Source organism: Podarcis raffonei, chromosome 7 (genome assembly GCF_027172205.1).
Source record: "Podarcis raffonei isolate rPodRaf1 chromosome 7, rPodRaf1.pri, whole genome shotgun sequence".
Classification (NCBI taxonomy): Eukaryota; Metazoa; Chordata; class Lepidosauria; order Squamata; family Lacertidae; genus Podarcis; species Podarcis raffonei.
The window spans coordinates 61,498,806-61,518,880 of NC_070608.1; the positions used below are offsets into that span (position 1 = coordinate 61,498,806).

A 20,075-nucleotide genomic window follows, 5' to 3' on the forward strand; every position below is an offset into this window, starting at 1 on the left:
CCACAATGATCCCCAACAGATGTTTCTCCTTTGCTCTCCAGTTCTCTTATCCTTTCTCAAATAATTGCACCTTTACTAGTTTTCCATTGTCAAATGCTGCTTGCAGGCAGCAGAAATACATTTGAAACACAGATACGTACACTTTTCTTGCTTCTCTTTAGTGTCACCTCTCTATTGATTAATGCTCATAGATACCAATATCTTTGCTACAAGGAGCATTTTGACCTGTTTCAGTCATACCCAAAGGATAAATAATAACCTTCGTTCAGAAGCAATCTGCTTGGCCTGTTTCTCATCCTCCATACATTTGTGCACAGCCACATAAAGCACTTGCTTTTCTTCTTCTTTCACTGTTTGTTATGTGTACGTGAGATAGATAGACGGGGACACACACACACACACACACACTCCTTTGCTTTGGTTGCTGGAAGGACATGCCATTAATACGGATTAATTTTATCTATTGTGAGTGAGTTAGTTTGCTCCTAGGCTGCAGAGAGCCAGATTTCCTGCTTGCAATTTGTTACAGCTCAGTAGCAAGTCCCTGAAAATAGGAATTTCAAATGGAAATACTGGAAGGCCTCTCAACAGTGCTATAATAAGAAGGGTGTTTTCTTCTACTTACTATATGTTGTTACACAACAGCAGCACACCAGAATGTGCGTGGAAAACAAAACGGCAGTCCTTTCTAAAACTGGGCATGCACAAGATGGAAAGCAGAGCAGAAATACAGCAGCCCAAGATCAACACTCCAAATTAAGACGCTTCTGTTAAACATTTCAGCATGGGTGCAGAAAGCCTAGAAAAGGATGCCTTTGAATTTGCTTGTTTGTTTGCCAGGTTATCTCTCCATAATAAATGGATGAAGAATATGTACAATTTTAATCTTGGTAAATGAAGCTGGATCAACAACAGCAGCAAAGCAGAGAGAAATTATTCAGTAAAGGTCTCACTGCACCAAGAAGGGCTAACCTGTGTTGTTGGTTGGACTGCCACCTCCTATCTGTCTTAGCCAGCATGGCTGATGGTCATTATAGCTAGAAAGAACAGAAATTCCTTGTCACAACAGATCTACTAGCTGACAGTTTGTTTTGGGAACAGTTGCATCTGTTCTAATGTATGCTGTGAACCATCCTGGGTCCTGCACTGCACTGGGCGAAAGGTGGGGTAGTAAATAAGTAATACATGGCCACTCCCGCACTACACTCATTTTTATAAGGACTACCACCACCTTATGGTAGGATGGAATGATAACCACCCCAGGGTGCTCCTAACCACTTACGTACATTACTCCCTTGGACAAGCCTCCTATGGCAACCCTAAGTAGCCAGGATGCCCAAGGTTCAAGCATTCAAGTGACCACTTTCACAATTCCAAGGAACGTGCCTACATCCTTAGGTTGCACAAATCAAAATGTATCCATAAAAGGACAATTATTCTTCTCCACCCAAGACTGACTGAAATGCAAACAAAACTACATGTGAAAACTCTTACGCACAGTTGCAGAAGGTACAGATCACAAATAAAGACTGTGGAAAGTGATCTAGATAACTTTGGCCTCTCTCATGTGTGTTGCTCTGCAAGAGTTCCAAGTCTGTACAAATGTCTGGCTGTGATAAATCAGATGGAGCTGGTTGCTCGACAAAAATGCTTTCTGGTCTACACATGGTGGATTGAGCTTCCACCTGCAGTGCTAGAGACAGTATCATGAAAGGTTTTGACTATGTTGTTTTAGCAATACAAGCTGCAGTCATGCTTGAACTGTGCTGCTGAGAGGACAATCCCAGATGATCAGTAATCTGGGAGCATCATGTAAAAGCAGCATACAAAGTCAGCATTACTGATCAGGTCTTCAGTAATGCTGGAACGTTTGTTGTTCTCTGACAATTCACTAGATTCCACCTGCAATGGTAATCACTGAACGAAAATATCTCAGGCTACAATTTTATACGCACTTACCTGGGAGTAAGTCCTACTTAACTCAATGAGTTGACATGTATAGGACTGCACTCTCAGCCCATGGAGATGAAGTGTAGTTTTGAAAGGGACAAACGTTTCGTACAATAAAAACGTCACGGTATAAATCCCCACACCGCACCATCTACATTTTATTGTCCCAGTTTCAAAAGACCAGGATTTGTAGATGTTAGGCCCTTTTTCTGCTTCTACATTTCACAACTGTGCAATATCAGGAACTGGCTTAATGAAAAGCAGGCACGATAAAAATGCATCAGTGCGTAATTCTCACAAGAGATTTAAGAAGAAAACACAGCATAAGCTAAGAGGATGGCAAAAGCCAAACATTGGACTAGATGACCCGTGGGAGTCCCTTCCAACACTATAATTCTGTGATTCTATGAACAGCAACACGTCTTTAGGGCATTCTCACAAGTGACCCCAAGGCCTTTTTAGTCTTTCTTGAATGTGTTACATATGAATGTTAATGCGAGGCAGAAGAAAAGGGAGCTGTTCAAAAACTTAATCTACATTCCCATTAAAAAAATCTATGTTTTTTTTTTAAAGTGAGCTTTTAAAAATCAATTAACAGATGCAATACTGAAAAAAAGAAAAGCCCAGCAAACACTGATGTAAGCGGCACCACTGAGTACAGCAATACTCCAGAATAACCAGAAATACTTGGGTGCATTATGGGGAATACTGGAAACAGCAAACAGCCAGTAAAGGGGGAGGGATGTTTTAAGGAATGTGAACCAAGAGAATGAAGGAATCTGCGTGCTGCTGCTTGTTTTAAATGCAGACTAGCAAGTGAAAGTATGGGTAATGGACTTGGTGCTTTAATATACCAACTAGTAAAATACTAGTTTTATTTTGTCTGTACGTAGGTTTGAAAGTTAGGGTGGCACTGTGGGTTAAACCAGAGCCTAGGACTTGGTGGGCGGTTCGAATCCCCACAACGGGGTGAGCTCCTGTTGCTCAGTCCCTGCTAGCTGCCAACCTAGCAGTTCGAAAGCATATCAAAGTGCAAGTAGATAAATAGGTACCGCTCCGGCGGGAAGGTAAACGGCGTTTCCGTGCGCTGTTCTGGTTCACCAGAAGCGGCTTAGTCATGCTGGCCACATGACCCGGAAGCTGTACTCTGGCTCCCTCGGCCAATAAAGCGAGATGAGCGCCGCAACCCCAGAGTCGGTCACGACTGGACCTAATGGTCAGGGGTCCCTTTACCTTTATGTTTGAAAGTTGTTGTGCCCAAATTATCCTATAGTGGAATTAGTGGGGAACATGTACCAAAACAACTTGTTACTATTGCTTCATGCCACCCCAATCTCCAAGTGGTGCAAAAATCCAGGGTTTCCAGGTTGTTTCCTTGGAATGATGGACAGCGGAGACTGTGGTGTCCTTGGGATATCCACAGCCTTGGATTCCAGCAGAAATCAGGCACTGTTCTATCTCTCAGCCTGCAGCCTGCGTCTGGCTTCTTGCTCACACACCTCAACTCGGGTTTTATCCTAACTAACATCTAGTTGAGGGATGAGGGGCATCCATCTTTCACTTCCTCTGTTACCTTAACAACCCATACTTAGGGGCCATGACTAAGAAACTTACCCAGCTATTCCAGCAATGGGGATCCTTAAGGGATCCAGAAATTAGAAGGGAGCTCAGGCATACAGCCTGCTGCCCCACCCCCACCCCCGAAAAGCTCACAACACTATTATGTTTAAAGCGGGGTTTGGGGTCCACGACCCATTAGTGACTGATGCCATTGGCACTGGTGGGGTGGAAAACAGAGAGAACAGCAGTAGGTGGAGCCAGAGCCTATGGCAGGCAAGAACCACTCCATGGCTTAGTGTAAGTAAGATGGCAGCCAGGTAGAGACTGGCTGTGGGCAGGTTGAGGTTGGTGGAGCAATGCCACATGGAGAAACCTCCACTCCTGTGTTCACTGATAGGTTCAACCTGAAAAGGTTGAACGTAACTGCATCTTAATTTTAAAAAATATGAGAAACATATGTGCAGCACTGAACATTGTACTTCTGCCCATCTTGAACCTTTTGCAAATTATGTGTGCTTGGGCTCAGCTCCAGATAATCAGGATAGACGCAGTGGCATGTGAATGTAACTGCAAGAGTTAAACCACTTACAGAGCAGCAGGCAAGTTCCTATAGAGCATCCTAGAAAGTTGTGCAGCTTTGTAAGGTCACTCTCCCACAGATACTAAGTAAACTTTTGAGCAGCCTTTGTTAACGCTGCTGATAACGTTGGCTGGCTAACGTCGCTGGCTTGATTTATTTTAAGTCTGTAAATGCAAAGAGACAGCGATTGCAACAGATGCTTTTTGACAGCATAAAATAATAGCATGCCAACTTAAAACTGTAAATTACAAACAATCCTTCCCTAAGTAGAAAATGAATGCAGAGAACAGGGAAGCTTCATCAACCAGGCGTGTTTGTAAATCAAATGGAGGAAAACAAATGACTGCCGAAAGCAGAAGAAGAGGTGGTGGTTGCAGAATCAGGGCTGGTGGGGAAGGCTGGCAAGGAGAGAGCTGGCACAGTTCATAGTCATCAGACCGAGGCCTGAGCCAAGTGGAGAGCAACTGTTGGGCCAGAGAGTCCAAAGGCAAGAGACCAAGCTGTAAATGAACAGAGTGCCAGAGAGGCAAAGCACTAGAAACAGTGCAGGTCCAGGCCAAGGGAAACATAAGGAAGCAATGGGATTTTTTCCTCCCCTAAGTGCTGCATGGCCAGTGGAGGAAGGCTTAAACCTCCCATCCCTGTGCTGATTACAAGTAGAAGAAGAAGTAGAAGAGTTTGGATTTGATATCCCGCTTTATCACTACCCGAAGGAGTCTCAAAGCGGCTAACATTCTCCTTTCCCTTCCTCCCCCACAACAAACACTCTGTGAGGTGAGTGGGGCTGAGAGACTTCAAAGAAGTGTGACTGGCCCAAGGTCACCCAGCAGCTGCAGGCGGAGGAGTGGAGACGCGAACCCGGTTCCCCAGATTATGAGTCTACCACTCTTAACCGCTACACCACACTGGCTCTCAGTGTGCCCTCTCACCCCCTTGCGCCTGGGATTAAATTAAAAAGCAAACAAACCACAATGTGACTGCTAATCACATTGCTAAAGTAATGTTAGGACCTAAGAGGAGGCAACAAAGAGTATACTTGGATATTTTTCTTCAGGGGAAAAAAAATATAATTTGTGTTTGGAGCAAAGGGCTCAGGAAAGGAAGGAAGGGTCTTCGGCCACAGGGCACGTCCAGATTATATCGTCACTGCACACTACGTAGAGTTGCTTTTGGAAAATGCTTGGACGCGGCATCTAGCGCAACATGCAGTAGCCAGGGTGGCCCGACTATGGCCTGTACTTCCAGAGCACATGACTCCAAGATCGTTCAGTCTTCATTGGTTACCATTTTGTTAAGAAGCACCATTCAAAAGTACTGATGGTTGTGGCCTAGGAAGCCACAAATGTTTTAGAACCAAGATTTTGAAAGTCTGCCTTCTCTCACATAAGCCTGTCTGTGCATGACTGTGACCTTAACTGGAGACCCTGCTTTGTGTCCTGTTGCCGTCAAAGATCTGTTTGGGTTATGGGGTAGGGCTTTTTCAGTGGTGACACCCTACCTTGGGAGCAGGGAATGGATGGATCTGTCAACTTTAGTTTCAATCAGTTTCTCGTTTTCCCAATCTGCAGTTCAGTTCTCCGTATTTCTGCAGCAATTTGCCAATTTTTTTAAAAAAGAAACTTACATTTTTATGCATTCCTCACCCCACGGTATGCCTATCTATACGTATTGCATGGGTGGAGAACTGCATTTCAGGATGCAGGGAAATGTGAATTTCCAAGGATGGAGGTGTGTTGGTTTGCATATTGGTTCAGAAAATGTGGATTTGGTAGGTTTGCCTTTAAATGCTAATCCCTACTTGGGGAAACTCAGCTGAAACTCCCTCCTTGCGCATTGGCTTTAGTGGTGTTTTTATGTGCTGCAAAACCCCTTTTTGTTACATACCTTTGGTTTAGATACCTAGCTCTCCTTCCCTTCTGTGATTTTTATAGGATCATAGAATTGTAGAGTTGGAAGGGACATTTGCCTTCTGATCTCCATCTTGATTTTTCCCCATTAAGTTTTCTTGTGCTAGGGATTTGTATTGTTTTAATTGTGAACCACTTTAGAGATCTCAGGAAAGGCTAAAAAGTGGTCTATAAAATAAGAAACATAAATAAAAATCCACAGGACCAATGGCCAATAGGCCTGTACATTGATTCTTAAGGCTTGCTGAATGGACTTAAAGAAATACCAAAGAGCTTGGAAGGTGGGTGTCCAGAGCAGAGGTTATTGCTAACAGGTGGAAGAGACCACTCCCTTTATTGTGGGAGAAAACGGAAAGAAAGATCACAGTGTCTGACATTTGTGATGCCTAACGCTGGCATCTGAAACAGAGTGGGAGGCTAAGTTGTGAAGGACTCCTCCACGACTGCAGAATTTTGTTTTTTTCTTCTTCAAGAATTGTTTTTAATTTTTCTTAATTAATCACTTTATGCATGCACACATAAATTTTCAAGAAATAATTTCTTCTCTTTAATTTTTCTTTCAGTAGCCTGCATTAGCACTGAATAATGCAGAGCCACGGATAAACTGCAAGAAATAAGCACCAGAATAGAGCAGCTATGTGGGGTTCCATGCTAAAGCTGAGTTTAAGGCACTCGTTTTTGCACTGTGCATCTACCAACCACAGAGGGCATTCAATGCATGAACCTGTTCTGATCTTTTAATGACCCTTTTTCTTCTCCTTCTCCCTCAGGAACTCCTTCAGTTGCTTTCTAATTTACCGGAGGCTTTACAGGAGGATGAATTTTGGGTTATTAAAATACCCTGGATCCCAAGGTTCATAAATGAGACTTCTGGTATTTGTGATGGGAGGTGCCCAAACAATGTTAGGTAAGTCAGGAAGTGCATAAAGAGAGATAAATGGAAGGAAAGATATTAGCTGCTCTCTTCTTCCTCAACTGCATAGTCGGTAGAAAATGTACACACACAGCCCAATGGGCCTTCCCTGAGGTCATATCTATGGGCTACTAAAGCATTTTTTCTCTTTCTATTATGTATATAGGTTGCTAGTTGTCTTGATTCCCTCTGACTATTCTGATTCAGACAGCACTTCAGAAAGAAAATGATGAATGGGGGGAGGTAAGATGACAGAGCGGAAGCCACATGACACAACTCTTCCCTCCACCTCCTGACATGCCTGGCTCAGCTGTTGAAGCCAGAGTCCCAAAGGCGTCCTCTTCTTCCCCAGGGGAGGAGAGGAGCCTGTAAGACTGGGAAGGTCCCTGCAGTGGCATGGGGAGAGCTGACAGGACAGGACAGGGGAATACAGAGGTGGAGGCCGGTCTGGTGTTGTTTACCAGGAAAAGGTGGCATCCAAAGACAAAAGAGGGGACACATCTTTCAAGACACAGGCCAGGAATTCTCGCAAGGATAGGGTTCCTTGTGAGTAGCTGGGCATTCTCTGTCTCTGCTCAACAGCTTGGCGGGGAGACTACGAAACTTATTGGTGCAACCACAGCTCTGTGCAATCTTCAAACCCTTACTTCTAACCTCAGTTCTCAGACTGGACTTATTGTTGCTACTCTTTTGCCTTGTAAGAACACCTGGACTAGATTATGCTCTTTCCTAGCAGCTGAGTCTGTATCATTAGACTGCTATAATAAAAGTTTACTTCTTTACTTACAGGTGTACATCTCTGTGAAATGGGCTTGGCAGGGAGCCAGGTCACTTGTAACTGTTCTAATCACAACCAGCCCTTTGCTTAGAGCACAACACTAGGAAGAATTTAAGCTTTGTAGGAAAGGAATGGACTCCATATTTGTATCTCTAGAATATACCACATTTACTCGAATCTAATGATCACCTTTTGGGGCCAAATTAAGATGTGCATCGGATTTAGATTTGATGGCACATTTACATTCATCAGCAAATACCTTTTTTGGTTTCAAGGTTCTGAAAACTGAGGTGCGCATTAGACTCAAGTAAATACAGTACATAAAATTTAAGAACCAACTAAAGCGCAAGCCCCAGCAGAATAATTCTCATAGTGATGATAATAATATCTAGCATTGACAAAGTACTTTCATAAAAGTTTTTTTATATATATAAACCTCACAACAACCCTATAAAGTAGGCCAATATTATTATCCTGATACAGCAGAAGAGGGAGACAGAGGTAGAGAAGCTTGCCTAAGGTCACCTAGTGAGTTCCTAACTACATTGAGATCCAACCCCACAGCAGTTATGTCACACCCACTAGAGTGAATGGAACATAGTGAGATATCCATATGAAAAAAGGCCAAGGCTCCATATAGTGTGGAATGTCACTTGCAATTTTGCTTGTAGCTTATGGTGGAAGAGTAATGATTGTGTAGTATTAGGAGCCACTGATCTGGAAGCAGCTGGTTAAGAGAGAAAAAAACTTTACAAAAGTAAATGCAATACTGGGTATGTTTGATTTAGTGCAAGGGCTTAGAAAATGTTTCATAATATGATTCTGCAGGAATATAGTCTGCCACTGTGTTATTATGCTACACGCTCTTGTCTGCAGTGCAAGATTGATTATTTGAATCCTGATGAGAGGCTCTCTGAACATTAGCCACGCAAATTAATAAGCCTCAGTGGCAGAGTGATCTCTCATGAAGAAGATTGTCTTTTATGGAATGCAAACAATGCTATGGTAAAGCTACGGTAAAGCTTTCCTTCCCTGGTTCACATTCTGTTAACCATCTGATGTCACCAGGGAGATGTGAAGTCTTTATAATTACAGCTCAAGGCCCAGAGAAAAAGAAAGAGAAATTAGGTTTCATGCATTAACACAAAACTACCTGGGATGGCTTTATGGCTGGTTAATTCTCTTCTGCCGATTGGAACGCTGCATGAATTCTGAATCCAGATCTGGTTTTATGAGTGGCATCTTAATTAATTTTCCACCATTTTTTTAAAAAAAGTAATCATAACAAAATGCCCTTTGTCACAAACAATTGCTTCTTGCAGCCCTGCTGAGTAAGATGTAAAGAAAGCCAAGAGCCTTTGCTGCAGCGACCAGTGTCCTGCTAAGCAGTGGGGCTTGTTTCTTTCATCTTCCCTTGGAGAAAGAATTCAGGTTACACTCTGCACAAAATTAAAGTGTTCTGTTCAGTTATGTACACGAACAGCTTTGTAACTGTTCCTTGCTTCTAGGTCAAGGGCTCTCCCTATGGCAGGGTGCCAGCTTTATCCCTGGGCTCTCATAATCCCTTGAAATAAATCAACTTTCCATTGAAATCCTCTGCAGTTCCACTTCAAACTGCTGCCTCCAGCATGATGCTCTTTTATACTTTTGTGGAATTAAAAATAACCGGGAGGAGGAACAGGAGAAAAGGAAACAATGCAGCCATTGTAGGCTGGGTATAGAGTTCCAAATATAATCCAAATTGTGTGTATTAAATGGTATCTTTGTACGCTGCCTTAACTCCAGATTTCAGCATTTATTATTAGACCAAATGAAAGTGCCTCGGATTAGAGGTATGATCTGATTGGCTGACAGAGTTACTATGCTATAGGTATATGTCACTGCAGCTAAACTTCTGCACAAATAGGCTGAAAACCTGCTGCCCACTTCTAGGTAGCAGGGTAAATTCCAAGAATTTAAAGGCTATCCCAAACACTAAGCAGATGTAGCTAGTGAAAACTAATCTCCTACTCCCGTGCTCATATCTGAACACTTAACATGCATCTGCAAATATAAAGCTTGTATTCTTTGAAGACCTCAAAGATTGTGATTCGTTTTAGAAAACTAGAGTCTTCGAGTGAAATACTGAAAGGACGCTTTGTTCATACAAGCAGGGTCCCAAAATAAAATGTTGCAGCCTGTTTGTGAAATAAATAAGAAGGGAGTTAAAGAGAGCAGGGATTCAGAAGAACACAAAAAGAGCTGAGCTGGATCAAGCCAATGACCCATCGAGTCCTGAATCCTGTTCTCATAGTGGCCAACCAGACGCCTGTGGGAAAACTTCAACACAGCCTGAACACAAGAGTACTCCCCACCCCCTTGAGGTTTCTAGCAACTGGTATTAAACATGTACACCTTCTAATGCTCTTCTGTATGAAATGGTATTTTAAACGGCATTTTTTTGCTGCTACCTTTTGTGGTTGGGGTTCATTTTTTTAGGAACAGGGTGCGTGGGGTGGCTACACCGCTGCTTAATCCCAGACACCTTAAAATGTTCCACTGGTTTCTGTGACCAGCTCCCAGTTCCATCCTTGGGCACAATTAAAAAATAGCTTCTCTGTGTGAACCAGGAAGGGACTTACCTAGAGGTTCCTTCTGCCCTTTATATCAGGGATAGGGGTTTTATTTCTCCCCACCTGAGAAGCACATTCCCTCTTGGGGGAGAGCAGCATGGAAGTGATGGGTGGGATCAGAGGGAAAAATCAAACGCAATGCATATGACTTACCATTGTGTAGAAGGCTGCATTCCACCCATGAGGAAGTCAGGTTTCTGTACGCACCTTCCCACTTGGCTCCCCATCCAGGCAAGAAAGAGGGATTATGGTTTGAAGGGCCCATTCCAGCCAGGCTAAAACACTTGAGGGTAGTGCAGAGCAGGGCCATTGTGGGGTGTGACACCAGGCGAAGTCATGGCTTGCAGATAGAGCCAGAAAGACTGACCTAGAGGGCTGCGTTTGGCTTCAAGGTCTGAAGGTCCCCATCCCAGTGAGAGATGTGGCTTGGGTACCAAAGGCCAGAGAGAGAGAGAAGGCTGGAGGGTCCATTTGTGTTGCAGAGGATATGCCACATTGCTTGAAACAGGGGCCAAATGCAGCAACCAAGTTTAGAATATATTTCTACTTCCTAAGAGACTGAAAAAGAATCAGGGATAAAAACTCGCCACCAGTTTTGCAACTGTTCAGGCAGTGGCTCGCTAACACTAGAAAGAAATGTGCCACAATTATGTTCAAGGGTACATTTGTTCCACAAGGCTGTGTGGAATCTATACAGTCGTATCTCAGGTTGAATGTGCTTCGGGTTGAGTGCGTTCGAGTTGCACTCTGTGGCAACCCGGAAGTAACAGAGCGTGTTACTTCTGGGTTTCACTGCTTGCTTCTGCGCAGACGCTCAAAATGACGCCACGCGCATGCGCAGAAGCAGCAAAAAGTGCCGCGTGCGTGCGCAGATGTGCAGTCACTAGTTACATTTGCTTCTAGATGAGAACAGGGCTCCGGAACGGATCCCATTCATATCTAGAGGTACCACTGTACTAAGGTTCCCAACCAACTGAAGCTTCCATAACTCACTAAAGGATTTGCAGAGAATGTAAATAAAGCCAATGGTTTTCAGACAGTCCATGTAATGATATGTTTTAGATTTTTAAGTCAAGTGATGGTATGAAGCTTTGAGTCAATGCTACGTAACATAATTTTGTAGTGGAAGCAGAAAGTTCAGAGTATTAAAAACTATGTTCAGAACACTCTTGGCTTGCTGCCACCTAGAGACCAAAATAAGTAATGCGGTAGATTTCCATTGGAGACCTTTCGTTTTCTCTGGTCTGTAAGTGGCCACAACTTGGCACAGTAACAGCTTCTATATGCGTTCAAGGATAACTGATGGGCTTTTAATAGTGGATATTAAAGAAGCAGCAAGTCATTACTGGGAGCCAGGCTGTGATGGGCTGGTGAGCCAATCCTTTTGGGTTTCAGGAGTGTAATGGTCTCTTGGTGATAAGAGGGCATGGCCCATTTTCTTCCACAGTGGATGATGTAATGCTGTCAAGTAAAACAAAAATTATTGTGGATGGAATGAGGTAATTAAAAGAAAAACCATGCCCAGGCATCATATGGTTCTTTTCAGTCAGATGATTTCAAACGCACATTTTTACAGCTACACTATGCACTTCACCTCTGTCTTGATAGTTGGCCTTGTACTTCCTTCATTCTGGCATGTTGTGGCTGTTTTCATTGGTGAGTGAATTGATGCCACCTGATCACTGCTTTTCTGTTTCAACCTCCCTCTCACTTCATTTAATTGTAACTTTACAAATTTACAAATATGACCTATCACCCAACAAAATCACCCATCACTTAACATAATACAATAACTAAAATGTTATATGATTTCTGTGTCCTTCTTAGATTTTTAATATATATATTTAATTTATACCCTGCCCTTCCTCTCAAAGGAGATCAGGGAGGCAAACGACAAGTGATAGAACAGTAAAAACATCTTTAAAGAATCTTTAAAAAAAAAAATCCAATCCAGATGCAACAAGTTTTCTTCTCAGTGTGATTATATGTTTGACCCACTCTTCATATATTTTCTCTTTTGTTGATTCCCTAGTTGTACACGTGCTGTTGGGCATGGTCTTCCCACAAGAGGGGAGGAGCTATATTTTTTAAACTGACCCTTGGCTAATTTAGCTTTTGTGCTATTTCCCCCCCACAAATGCCAGGAACTTCCCTCAGTGATCCGAAGAGGCACTTTTTACAACTCTCTAGTAAAATATTTTAAAATAAATTTATAAAATGTAGATGGGTAGGGAGAAGGAGAAACAAATGTAAAGACAATGCCATTTGGAAAGGGTTAACGACTGAGAATTCATCCCTAAAGATAAGGGGTAAACCATACAGTCAGGAAATATTTGGAACAGCCTATACAAGTCCAGTATCACATTCATGATGACCCAAAATCATAGAACTAATTATTGTGCAAAACTAATGGGACTTAACCCCCACTGGGCAGGCATACCGGTTCCTCCATACAGTGGTACCTTGGGTTAAGAACTTAATTCGTTCTGGAGGTCCGTTCTTAACCTGAAACTGTTCGTAACCTGAAGCACCACTTTAGGTAATGGGGCCTCCCGCTGCGCCGCCACACGATTTCTGTTCTCATCCTGAAGCCAAGTTCTTAACCCGAGGTACTATTTCTGGGTTAGCAGAGTCTGTAGCCTGAAGCGTCTGTAACCTAAAGCGTCTGTAACCCAAGGTACCACTGTATTACCGCCATCTCCCCCCTCCCCGAGTTGTAGTGGCCTGCAATTGGTCAGAAGAGGGAGCAAATAATTTCTAGCCATAGTGCAGTTGTCTGCTCTTTACTCTGCTACTAATGCTATTCCATGTCTATGTCGCCTTCTGTTTTTCTGCCAGGGTCAAAGTTGTAGAGAATAATGTTAGACTCGGGTGAAATCAATTATATATGCATATTTATGCTGGCAATAATAAAAAAATAATCTCTTGATTACAAGGTCTCATTGTAATCTGTACACCTGTACAAAATATGGTTCTCCTTGAATTCTCTAAAATGTTTACCCATCCTCTTCTTTAGACATCAGTACCAATAATAAATGTTTTCTTGCAAGCTAGACAGCTTTCGGTCTCTGTGCATATCTTTCCATTTCTGCTGTAGAGACACAGTTCACACGTATCCTTAAGGCAATAGACCAAGATGACAAAAGGTGGAAAAAAAGAAGTCAGGCAACAATTAAAAAACAACACTCAAAACAAGCACAAAAAACAACACTCAAAACAAGCACAAAAATACAATTATGAATATATATATATATATATATATATATATATATATATATCCCAAGACAAGCTGTTCAGAGCATAAAAATATCTCTCATGTGCTTTCTCCAAACTAGCCCTGCAAATCCATCAGCATCAAGTACGAAGTGAAAAGGCAATTACCGAGAACCCAAGAAAAAGAACTTCACTAAGCACGAGCAACTCCAGAGGCCTCCTCACTCTTCCCTACTAGAATTAAAGGATCTAGGGGTAGCCAATGCAGTGCCCTCTATATGCTGGTGGACTGAAAGTCCACCAGCCCCAGCCAGCATGGGCAATGGTCAGGGACAGTGGGAGTTGTAGTTCAGCAGCATCTGGAGGGCACCATGTTGGGTACTCCTGGGTTACATCTACATGGGGGAAGCACCATGGAGCAGGGAGGAACAGAAGGAAGGTAAGAGTGAAAAGTGAGCAGGAGGAATTTGGTAAGTTAATGAATTGTGGGGTGAGAATGTGACATGACTTCTGAGATCAGTGCAATGAGTTAACCAGAGGCAGTTTGCAAGAAACATTTGAGTTATTGTATTGTATTGTATTGTATTGTATTGTATTGTATTGTATTGTATTGTATTGTATTGTATCTCCCCCCCGTTTTCCAGCTTGTAGTCTCATATTCAGTGTACATATTTTGTATTATTATAAGTTTTGAGTCAAGTTCCGGTTTAGATTATTTCTTTCAGGCAATGTTCAGTTTCTATCTGATGCTTGCTTTGCTTTTTTTGTCATTTAGAGTGCTTGGTACATTTTGGTGGTTTCTCTGATCTGGTGTGGGTTGTGGCTTGGGCACTCTTGTGTCAGTTCTGACAGGATATCATGAAGAATTTCACTAAAGCCAAGGAACACTATAGTGTTGATGTAGTACATCAATATATTGCGTTTTGGGTCTAAGGGAAAATAACAACAAGTGCTGTCTCATGGCAGAAGCTTAACTTTGGAGATAGAAGGATTAGTGAATTTGTAGTTGGGTTTTAAAATTAATCTTGAAAATAAAAAATTATTTTGCTTTCCACAACCCCATGCATTTATTTGCACAAAGGAACTATAACATTATACTGGACTGCCCAGTTAATTCAACACAAATCTCATTGATAGCAAAAGTTTGTGGCTGGTATGTTGGAAATGAAGGTTCAGATTTCATTGGATAAATATCAAGGTGGGATCAGGAAAAGTCTGGGGAAAGTGTGCCACATTTTGGGGGCACAAGCTGCTGTTGGATTACGGTGACTGATGTTAGTATTTGTAATGTAATTTCATTGGGAATGTATTTCACAAAGAATTGATGGCGCTGAGTAAAGGAGGTGGCAGTTGGAAGTTGACAACTGGCAGTTTGAAATTACCGGTAACAGTTGGGAGTTGGTTGGTTATACTGTTAGTTCTATCTTGACTGCAAAGGTGAGAGGTATGGGGACTTCATGCAGACGCTGTCTGGAGGAGTTTATAAATAATACTTGTTCAAATGTTGCCAGCCTGACAAGTGGGAAGATTTATCTTCAACTATTTATGTGAGGCATATTTTTTATAAAAATCACAGATAGCTAACAATTGATTCCGTGACACACATTAACCTACTGAAGTGTGCAGAAGTGTGCTTGTTCTGGCTGCAGCTCTCAAATACAGTACCGACTATCAGCTTAAGGAAACCTGAAAGCTTTATTCAAGTAGTCAGCATTTGGTCTAAGCATTAGCCCCACAGTACAGGATACATGATTCATAAGTCTACAGCAGAGCTCTAAGACATATGACTATGAAGTAGCTATAGATGTTGTCTCAACACCTGACATGTCTCTCCCACTCCACTTTTAACTGAGATGGGTGGGACCAGTCATTCATGTGATTCTCATCCCAAGTGAGAAGACTGTGCTTTCAATTGTGAACTTCTATTGGGGTGGGGTGGGGTGTCTGGGTCTGTTTACACCAGTTCAATCCTTGGTGCCAGGACCTTGATCCAACCCTCTAACTCTCCCTCTACTTAGACCGGCCATGCTGGTTTGCCAGCCACCTCTTTGGTTACCATGGAAATATCACCGGGGGGGGGGGGCGTGCATGTCAGAGCAGAGACTGACTCAAGCGCTTCCCCTCCCCTTGTGGATGGTCTGGCACTACCGCAACAGGTCCCTTCCCCAAATCCTTGCTCAAACTCTTCTCACCTCCGGTTCCTCCTTCTCCTCCTCTGACAGATCTTGCCCTTCCTTTGGGATTACTTTTTTTTTAACTTCCCATCAGCTGCCAGAACCATGGGATATTTTCATTGCTTCGAAGCTATCAGCGTTGCTTGTTTCTGAGCTGTGACAATTAGGAAAGTAAATGGGGTAGGCTGCAGGAGATAAGGTGCCACGGAAATGATCGCAGTATTAAAAAATCTGGTATTAAAAAATCCATGCAAGCCACTGTGGAAATATAAATCTATTGAATCATTGCAAAGTTTAATTTCTTTGAAAACTGGTTCCAATCAGAGAATCAGATTTCTTTAGATGGGTATGCCTAACAAGATCTGCTTCTGCCATCAACTCTCCATCACGGTAACATAAATTGGCCTACCAGTTATATCAGAACATCTTGCTGTGATGTTTCTAAGAACATTTATAAACTTCTGGAATCTCCAGCACCTCAGAGCTCAGGGTACACAATCTCAGCCTGGATGTATAGTAAAGACAGTTTCCCAAACCAAAATGGGCAGTTTCTTTGGAAGAGTTCAAAGTAGCATATTTTCTTAAGAATCATTTTGTAGCCGAAGTGATTCCCACCCCCCCAGGCAAAGAAATACAGTGGTGCCTCGCAAGACGAAAAGAATCCGTTCCGCGAGTCTCTTCGTCTTGCGAAGCAAGCCCATTAGCGGCTTAGCAGATTAGCGCTATTAGCGGCTTAGGGGGCTTAGCGATCAGCTGATAAGCGGCTTAGCGATCAGCTGTTAAGCAGCTTAGCGGCTTAGCGGATCAGCTGTTAAGCGGCTTAGCGGATCAGCTGATAAGCGGCTTAGCGGCTTGGGAAAAAGGGGGGGAGGAAAAAAACCCCCGCAGGAACTCGCAAGACATTTTCGTCTTGCGAAGCAAGCCCATAGGAAATTCGTTTTGCGAAGCACCTCCAAAACGGAAAACCCTTTCGTCTAGCGGGTTTTCCGTCTTGCGAGGCATTTGTCTTGCGGGGCACCACTGTAGTGTTTTTTTTCAGAATAATGGGCCATATTTTGTCAGAAAAATAGACAACAGTGAACTGCCATCTAGCTCATTAATGTTGCCCTGGTCTCCAGGTCATAAGACAGGAGATACCATATCTGGAAATACCAAGGTATGAATTTGGAACAGTGTTCTCGAAGCTACTAACGTGAGTTTGTCCAAACTGCGAGAGGCAGTGGAAGACAGGAGTGCCTGGCGTGCTCTGGTCCATGGGGTCATGAAGAGTCGGACACAGCTAAACGACTAAATAGCAACAACATGTGAAGCATATGCTGTGAATATGAGCTACAGCCCTTCCACTTAAAGTCATAATTGTTACCCTATATATATTCATAGAATCATAGAGTTGGAAGGGACCATAGGGGTCATATACTCCAACCCACTGCAATGCAGGAATCATTTGCCCAAAAATAGAAGGTTGCTGCCCTTCACTTACCAGACACAAAACAAAGTAAGTTGGAAGCTTTCGCCATAATTGGTACAGACATTACATTACTTTGGGCACAATGGCTTGTATCCAATGCAGCACCAAGCTAGCATCCTATTAGTATAAGGATTTACGCTTGCACAATGAGACTCGCTTTCCTCTTTTTCCCCACAGTAAAAGGTAAAGGTAAAAGTAAAGGGGCCCCTGACCATTAGATCCAGTTGTGACTGACTCTGGGGTTGCGGTGCTCATCTCGCTTTATTGGCCGAGGGAGCCGGCGTACAGCTTTCGGGTCATGTGGCCAGCATGACTAAGCAGCTTCTGGCGAACCAGAGCAGCGCACGGAAACGCCATTTACCTTCCCACCGGAGCGGTACCTATTTATCTACTTGCACTTTGACATGCTTTTGAACTGCTAGGTTGGCAGGCGCAGGGACCGAGCAATGGGAGCTCACCCCGTCGCGGGGATTCGAACCACCAACCTTCTGATCGGCAAGCCCTAGGCTCCATGGTTTAACCCACAGTGCCACCCGCGTCCCTCTCCTTCCCCATATGCATCCCCTAAATCTAGTCTGGGGCTTCTGTTTTCTTTGGAAGGTCCTAGTGAATCTCCCCATTCAACCTGTCCAGTACTGGTTTCTTTCCCTATACAGTATTCTCCTGGTATACTTGGTCCCATGTTTATTTCTTAGGTTGTAAACAGCATGCTCTAGATGTGATGGCAAGTGTGGGTTTCTGCAGAAGATTCAGAACAGACAAAAGAAAGCATTTCTTCACACAGCACACAGTTAAACTGTGAGGATTGCTACCGTAAGAGGTAGTGATGGCCACCAAATTGGGTGGTTTTAAAAGGGGGTTAGCTAAATTCATGAAGGATACAGCTATACTGTATAAGTGTACAGTGGTACCTCGGGTTACAGATGCTTCAGGTTACAGACGCTTCAGGTTACAGACTCCGCTAACCCAGAAATAGTACCTCAGGTTAAGAACTTTGCTTCAGGATGAGAACAGAAATCGTGTGGTGGCAGCGTGGCAGCATTGGGAGGCCCCATTAGCTAAAGTGGTACCTCAGGTTAAGAACAGATTCAGGTTAAGAACGGACCTCTGTAACGAACTAAGTTCTTAACCTGAGGTACCACTGTATATGGTTCTAGCCATGATGCTGTGATCCACCTCCACTGTCAAAAGCAGTATGCTTCTGAATACCATTTACTACCGTTCAATACCATTTACTACTGTTATCACTGTGAGAACAAAATCCTGGTCTAGATGGGTCTTTGTCCTGATCCTGTGGGACTCTTTTTTCTGTTCTTATATGAACCCACACCCTGGGATAGCTCAGTCGGTAGAGCATGAGACTGTTAATCTCAAGGTCATGGGTTCGAGCCCCACATTGGGCACAATATTCCTGCACTGCAGGGGGTTGGACTAGATGATCCTTGTGGTCCCTTCCAACTCTACAGTTCTATGAACTTGTATTGTTCATAGAATCTTCCACCTTGAAAACTTCCACACTTTTCACTAACTGAAGTTAGAGAATAAAAAGTATCCCTTTATTTATCGTCTCTCCATTTTCCTGGGATTTTTAAAATATATATACAGTGGTACCTCGGGTTAAGTACTTAATTCGTTCCAGAGGTCTGTTCTTAACCTCAAACTGTTCTTAACCTGAAGCACTACTTTAGCTAATGGGGCCTCCTGCTGCCGCCGCGCCGCTGGAGCACGATTTCTGTTCTCATCCTGAAGCAAAGTTCTTAACCTGAAGCACTATTTCTGGGTTAGCGGAGTCTGTAACCTGAAGCGTATGTAACCTGAAGTGTATGTAACCCGAGGTACCACTGTATATAAATATATAGATATATATAAAACCTTCAACAAACAATTTTCATTAAAACGTACACTGCTGCCTGAGACTTATGAATGACCCTGCCAGGCCAAGCTGTCAACAGAGTGGCAATTTATATTATTACATCTGTTCAGCTAGAATACATTGCAGTGGAGTGTCTCAGCAAGTTGTATTGGAGACTGGTCAGCCAGTGACAGCAAAGCCCTCTTGATCCTGGGCCAGTCGCTTAATGAGACAGACCATCCGAAGCCAAGCTCCTGTTTCATATCCTCCCCTCCTTTCTCCAATGACCTCTGTGAGGCTTTTAGCTGTTTAGCAAACTGGCAAAGGCACTGTCCCTGACATGGTAGTGTCAATACTGTCTGAAACAGATAACCCTCCAATTGTAGAATTATTAAAGGTCTTTTGTCTCAGCTTCCCCTATTTTTAAACCACCTCAAATGCTTACCTCTATAAATGCACTGTGAGCATGCTACTAAATGGATGTTCACAGGAAGTTTGTCATTGGCCTCCAAATGGCTTCCAGTGATGATCTTTCACTTAAGAGGATTGCTTGCTAATGGTCACGGCTGACCAGCTGATATTTTTTTCAGTGGCAGCTAATGACTGGAAATGTCCCCCTATTGGGCAGTCCGACTGGATTCAACAAATGAGTCCCATTAGCAGAAGCCAGCCAGCACAATGTGGCTTCCCCCACCTGCTCCTCTCCTTGCACCTTCAAAAATGAGCTCTGGGAGGGTTGGGAGAACCCCCGTGACAGCGCTTGGAGGCAGGAGAGGGGATCATTCCATCTGGCAAGCTGAAAAGTTTGCACTGACAGATCAACTGCTATAGCACTATGTTGAATTTCTCCCTCAATCTGCAAGGTGTTCCTGTATGAAACTCTCACCATCTTATTCGGCTGTGAATGAGATTTTATCACCATTTCATGACAGGATGTTTGTGTTACTGTGTTCCATGAAGTGGGACTATTGTCCTTTGTTCTTTTCTCTTTTTCCTGTCTGATGAGAAAGAGGCAGGAGCTAAGTCAGAATACTCTTAGTGTATAATATAATATAATATAATATAATA

At 43.1% G+C, this 20,075-nt stretch overlaps 1 long non-coding RNA gene and 1 other non-coding gene across 2 annotated transcripts in view; both read left to right on the plus strand.

The window, feature by feature from the left end:
* The first annotated feature begins 13,710 nt into the window (after positions 1-13,710).
* LOC128417756 (uncharacterized) overlaps positions 13,711-20,075 on the plus strand; it is a 38,753-nt gene continuing 32,388 nt past the window's right edge. Inside the window, exon 1 of the long non-coding RNA XR_008331540.1 lies at positions 13,711-13,952. This is a non-coding gene — a long non-coding RNA (uncharacterized LOC128417756). The remainder of the gene's footprint in view (positions 13,953-20,075) is intronic.
* Positions 18,484-18,558, plus strand: TRNAN-GUU (transfer RNA asparagine (anticodon GUU)). Its single transcript has one exon. It is a non-coding gene; the product is annotated as a tRNA-Asn (tRNA).